Source organism: Narcine bancroftii, unplaced genomic scaffold, assembly GCF_036971445.1.
Source record: "Narcine bancroftii isolate sNarBan1 unplaced genomic scaffold, sNarBan1.hap1 Scaffold_111, whole genome shotgun sequence".
Lineage (NCBI taxonomy): Eukaryota > Metazoa > Chordata > Chondrichthyes > Torpediniformes > Narcinidae > Narcine > Narcine bancroftii.
This window is the reverse complement of record NW_027211844.1, coordinates 289199-296299: the sequence shown is the minus strand read 5'-3', so window position 1 is coordinate 296299 and position 7101 is coordinate 289199.

The following is a 7101-nucleotide window of genomic DNA, read 5'->3' as shown; positions in this document are numbered from 1 at the left end:
ATTCCATCTTCGCTTCCAAACATATTTTTTAAAGAGTTATGCAGCAATCAGAATATTTTTATAGAAAGGTACATTGGCTAGAGTATTGATGCAAAACTTAACATGGCAATATGCATTAGGGACGACAATGGCCTCATTTTCAGAATTATTCATTAAATTATTAGTTAATTATCAGTTAAAATTTATTAATAGGATGTTCAATGTTAATCAACCTCCACACTGGGCTAAAATGTTATTATCACAGATTTCACATTTTATTATACATCAGTGTATATTTAGATGGACTCCTCGTCTTTTGCATTATTATAATGTGCCAGTATTATGACATTTATGTGATACTTGGTATAAAAGAAATCTGGCAATAGGAACTGGAGATAAGGTTTCATTCCAAATTCCATCATATCAGGATAAATACATCTCCTTCTCGATGAATAATCTCAGTGTTTAAAGATTTGCCAGATGAAAGGTGTTCAAGTGTTAGCAGATTGTTTTGAAGATGGGATATTTTTTTCCTATGTTAGGTTTCAGGAAAAAATTGAGGTACTGTTAAATTCTTTGCTTGCATATTTTCAAGTACATGCTCCAGTAGTGAAGAGTTTTGGGCGGGAATTGAACATGCCTAAGTTAACTAAATTAAAAAATTTAATTGTAAATAGGGCAGAAAGGGATTTATTTCAGAAATGTATTCTTTGTTGCAAGAAAAAATGGCTAAACTGGATTTAGATAAATCAAAGCCTAAATGGGAGAAAGATTTATCCTTAGAATTATCCCAAGAAGGATGGACTACTCTGTGTGAAGATAGTGTGACTAAATTTGGTGAACTACAATTTTCTACATCAGTTGTATTAAATGCCGGAAAAGTTAAAAAGATATGGATTTAGTCATTCAGATTTATGTTTTAATTGTGGGACTCAAATTGGTACTTTTTTTTTCAATTCTGTCTGGTTGTGTGATAAAGTAAGTCTTTTAGGATAAAAATTAAAGAGTTTAAGACGGAATTATTGGAGACTACTTTAATGTTAGATCCACTGCTTTTTTTAAATGGGGTATATTACAACTTTAACAATGGGTTTAAGAATGGATAAATCTCAAATTGAGTTTATTCAGTTAGCATGAGCAGTGGCGAGGGAATGTATTGGGATTACTTGGAAAAATTATGTGGATTTAAATATGAAAGCTTGTATTTGTTTGGAAAAGATAACAAATTACGTGATTTTTTAAATGTGACATTTTTTAAATGTCCTTCCTGTTGGGGGAAAAAAATCAGACCAACATTTCAGCTGATTCATCCAGGGTCACATCTTGAAGATGGAGACCAGAGTTGATCTGGTTACACCGGATGAAATCGGGATCAGTGCACCGTACATGAGCCATGGCATTGAAATTGATGTCAGTAGTTGTATGTAATGTCGCACCTGGATTGGGCACCAATTCGCTTTCTCTCAGCTGTCACGTGTGTCCGATGAAAATTGAAGGATGAAGTGCAAGTGCTGAATCTCCCTTGGCAAGTAGAGATACAGTATGCATAAGAGGCTGGTGGTCTGTACAAATGGTCAAAGGATGATCTTCCAATAAAAAAGCTGAAATATTGGATTGGAAATTGGGATTCATGAGGGAATTACAAAGAAACATTTCCAAATTGTATCTTCTACTTCAAGAGGAATCTCCAAATCCAGACTTGAATAAATCAAAAGAAAGATGGGAATTGGATTTGGGAACTGAAATTGACCCTTTTTGCTGGTCTGACATTTGTTGGGACAGTACTTAATGTTTTTGATAGATTAGTTAATAATAACTTATTCATCAATTATATTTAATGGCACATCAATTAATTTATTCCTAATTTTTCAAATTCATGTTTTAGATCTGAATCCCATCTTAAAATTGATTGTGGGGAAATGCAAAATTGTATTTCCTTAGCAAAGGTGATTTATAATATTAGAACTGGGTATGATACCTACTTCAAAATATGGAAACCATATTTAGATATGGGTTTGGATATCTAATGTATTCACTTCTCCACCCCACCACCACTTTTCTTTAATCTTAATGGTTGAACCTTATCATGTTGGTTTAATTCTAATATTTTATTAATATCCTGCCTTTCCTTTTGGGAGGGAATAGTAATCACAGGAGCTTTGCACCTAGGTCTGTATTTTTTTCTTTTATACTTTTTTTCTCTTCTTACTTTTATGTACAGTACAACATTTATTTTATTATTATATTTTGATCATTGAACGTATCATTTGGATACGATTCTATTATTATATTGAACTGTATACAAAACTATAAATATATATTTTTTAAAACAGAAATGTTTCACTGCGAGATAGATAGCTAAGAGTTCTTGCCCAAATGTACTATACTTTGCCTGAACCGGTGACCGCTTGGCTGAAAAAAAACACCAAAGGTTCCAATTGCCCACAGACTAGCTGTTCGAACACTGCTCCCACAGCACTGACAGATGCATCTGTTGTAAGAGAGAAAGGCCTTAGGCATTTGATGTACAAGCTTAGTGACATTTGCAAGAAAAGTGTTCACATCATGGAAAGCATACACAAAGTTAAGGTCTTTTTGAAGCAGACATCAGATCCTTTGAGTCGTTCAGCAAGAGGTAATAGAGATGCTGTGGCATTCACCAGGGAACAGCGATAAAAATTCCTCATACCTAAAAACCATCACAATTGGCCAACCTTAATGGAGGGATGAAATTCTCAAAATTCACGCACTTCTCATTCATCAGCCAAAATACCATGTTGCATAACTCTAGGTCCCAAAAATACAAGATCAGAAGCTCCAGAAACACTTTCCTGGGATTGATCACGATGCCACATTCCTCAAGCCTCGGAAACAATGAGATAAGGTGGCTCTTGTGCTTCTCTTCATCCACACTTACAACCAGAATCTCCTCGATCAACACAAGCACCAAAAAAAAAAACCCAAGACCAGTGAGTTCGTGGTCCATGAACCACTGGAATGTCTGAGCTGCATTCCATAGACCGAATGGTATTCTCAGAAACTCAAACATGCCGAACGGGACCATCACTGCTGTCTTCATGACATCCGAAGACTCAAATGGAATCTAATAGTAAGCACGTTCTTTTAGCAAATGCATATTTGCCATGGAGGTTTGCTGAGAGGTCTTGTAAATTTGGAATATTGTATCAGTCAAGCACGGTGGAATTGTTCAGGGGACGATCATCTCTGCAAGGCCGCCAATCCCTAGTTTTTTTTAGAACCATATGCAACCGTGAAGCCCAGCAGCTGTCAGATCTGTGGACGACACCCAACTCTTGCCAATCCAATCTTGCGATTTTAAGATAATCTGGGGGAATTACGACCTGCGTCTCAGACCCTGCCTTTATATGGTGGCTTATTGCATGTCTGTACACCGTTACGATGGGGTCACGAGGCGAGGAAAACACTTGCGCAAGGCTTGGAAAGGGCAGGAATCATGTTGAAGGCTTGTCAGGCAGCAGATGGCATTGGAAGGACAACAAATGCAGCTCACTTGCATTCAAGAGCTGCAGTCCACACAACAACGTTTTTTCAAATACATCACGGAAAAATGTGACAAGAAATCCACTCCCAAAATGGAATTTTCCACATTTACAGTTATGTTAAAAAAACACCCAAAAAGATTGCAAGACAGAAATGAAGCACGAGTAACCTGTGGCCATGTTTGAAAAAGAGAATCATTTGTAGCTGAAAGAACACATGACATATTAGAAAGACTATGCTCCTCAGGGATTGGAGGGACCAGCACTGATCCAAAGTGACAGATAATTTTGGAGTTTTACATAGAGATGGCAAACAAATAACCTACTCCAACAATTGCCTCAAATTGTTTCCATTTTTCTCAGTTGCCTTCGATAATCTCTCTCAAATGAGAACAAGATCCCAAGACAAAAGAACAGAACCAGGCCACCAGGCCCATCGAATCTGCTCCGTAAATACACACTGAGCTACTCTACACTCCTTCCAATTTCCAGCCTTTTCCGCATATCCCTTCATGCCCTCACTAACGAGATACTTGTCTATTTCTTGTTTAAATACTCCCAGTGATCTGGCATCCACTGCTGTATGAGGCAATAAGTTCCACAGCTCCATGACACTCGGGCGAAAGAAGTTCTTCCCAATCTCTGTTTTGGATGGATAACCTCTAATTTTTTTGTCCTCGACTCACCCACCAAGGGAAACATCTTACCCGCATCCACCCTATCTAAACCTTTCAAAATACAAAATGTCTCCATGAGCTTTCTTTTTTAATTTCCGATACCCCAATGAATACAATTCAAGAGCTGTCAAACACTCCTCGTACATTATATTTTGTATTCTGGGAATCATCCTCATCATTCTCCTCTGAACCCTCTCCAACATCACATCCTTTCTCAGATAGGGGGCCCAAAACTGCACCCAGTACTCAAAAGGAGGTCTCACCAGTGCCCCATAGAGCCTCATTAACATCTCTTTTCCCTTGTACACTATTCATCTTGAAATGAATGCCAAAATAGCATTCGCTTTCTTCATTACCAATTTCACCTGGTCATTAACTTTTAGTTTTCCTTGCACAAGGACACCCAGGTCCCTTTGCACATCCAAGGTCTGAATTTTCATCCCATCCAAATAGTATGCTTCCTGTTTATTTCCACTGCCAAAATGTACAACTGTACATTTCTCGGTGTTAAATCTCATCTGCGATCATTTTGCCCAGTTTCCTAATCTGTCAATATCCTTCTGCAACTTTACGGTTTCTACATTTCCTACTCTGTCCCCTATCTTGATGACCTCCGCAAATTTGGCCACAAAACCATTTAAACCACAATTCAAATCATTAATTTATTTTTCCTTGGAATATATCTATCCTGCATTCCTTTTATTACTGCCACATGCCAATCCAGAATCGATCATGACTGAACCTGAACATGTTTATTGCGATGAACTTCTTCTAATAAAGGTTCTGGGTTTAATTTTTTAAAATCCCGTTGTGGTTCCTCTTCATCAACTCTTTGGAAGCTGAATTCACAAAATTTGCCAAATATTTTTTCAGCAATAATTCTGTGGTACAGAGGATTACTCATCTTTCCTAGAGGTTAAAAGTTGCATTTTGATTTTGTTGTCTCAAGTTGAAGGCTGATTAAAATGGATTCAGTGATGATGGCCTTTAACTTTGCATTATTGCTGTGGCTACACAGCTTGAATGATAAACTGGTGTTTCTACAGGGAATTAACTCATGGAAATGTTCTAAACACATTCATTGGAGATAGACCTTTGTGAAAAGTTTATTGCCCATCGGCAACAATCCTTGAAAAGAAATGAATCATCACCCAACAGAGCATAATCCCATCTGTCAGCACATGGTCCATACACATCACCCATTATTCCCTCTTGTTCATGTGCCCAACCAAATGCCTCTTAAATCGTGGTGATTTCACCACTATCCTGGCAGCGTGGGCCAGACCCCCACCGCACTGTGCAAAAACCTGCCTCACTTCTCTCCTTTTCCCCTCTCAGTTCAATATAGGCATCGTAGTATTTTAACATCTCCCACAGGGGAGGGGGAAGAAGAAATCTATCTTCTCCAGGACTACAATAATTGGATAAATTTCAACCAGGTCATCACTCAGCTTCCAATGTTCCAGAGAAAACTATCCAAATTTGTCCAACCTCTCCCCAGAACCAATGCTCTATCCCAAGCAACCCCCTGATAAACTCTTTTTGTCATGCAGCAACTAGAAATGCAGAAAACACTTGAAATGTGGTCTAACCACGTTTATACTTCATGCCCTGCTCAATGAAGATTACTTTCTTTAACACCCTACACTTTTGTTGCCACTTTCAAGGAGCTCGCGCTTGCACCCCAAGATCCCTCATTGCAACACTACTACAAGTCTTCTCAAAGTGCAAGACACTTGTCCAGATTAAACTCCATCTACCATTTCTCTGCCCACATTTATAAGTCATTTGGTTTGGAAGGGAAAATATGAGGGGAACTGAGTGGATCAACAGGACAGAGAGAAAACCTGGGGGGGGTGGGCTGGTTACATGAACTTGGACAATTCCATATTCATACCATCGATTCACAAATTCAATAAGAGATGGTTCCTTTGTATTTGACCTCACCCAGACAATGGAGGAGGCAGAAGACAAAGGTCAGTGTGGGAATGGAATGGAACTTAAAACATCTTGTGACCATGAGCCAAGATGGCCATTGTGATCCAAGTGGAGGCGCTCAGCCAATCTGTCATTTACTCTGCATTGGGTTTCTTGCCACAGAGGGCACGGACATGGTTGGAGGAGGTGAATTTGAAACTTACCCTTCATAAGAATCCCTGGATGGTGGTAACTGATGTAGATTGCAGGAGAAAATGCCCGAGGACTGGGAGGAATTAGGAATCTATAATTATTTGAAAAATCTTACTGCAAGATTCATCACCAACGAGTTGGAAAGCCGCTTCAGTCTATTCTCCCTCTCAGAAAGATTTAGTTAATAAACAAAACAATCTTTCAGCACAGCCAGGGGCAAAAGGGCTCTTAATTTAGTCTTGCAATCAACAGACTTTGAAGTTACCTACCATAAATGACTCAAAATTCAATTCTAGATTCACTTCTGGTGGAAGTATAAGAGCCAGTGGCTTGCTAAATCAGATGAGCCTTATTCTGAGTTTCCATTTTGACTTTCCCACCATCAAATGCAAGCCCCAGTTTTGTTCCCCAACTATTTTCTATCCTTACCCTCTTTGCAACTACACCTACCTGAAATTGGAACAAACAACAGCTAATTTTAACATGTATAAATCATATACAAAATAATTTACCCACATTTTCACATCACTGTCGCCACTGAGTGATAACTTGTGCCCGTCAGTAAACTGCACCAGCCACAAAAGGGTGCTATTTACCTTGGTGTTACTGACTCTTTTCCAGTGTTAATTTTAGACATAATGACATATTCAACATGCACAATATTTCTTTTCTTACTGACGAGAACTAGAAAGCATTGTGTAAAAAAGAGAAAAGCTCGTCAACCAGGAGATACAAACTCCTGACTGCAATGTTGCTGTGCACATTTGCTACATTATTGAAGTCTCACAGTACTT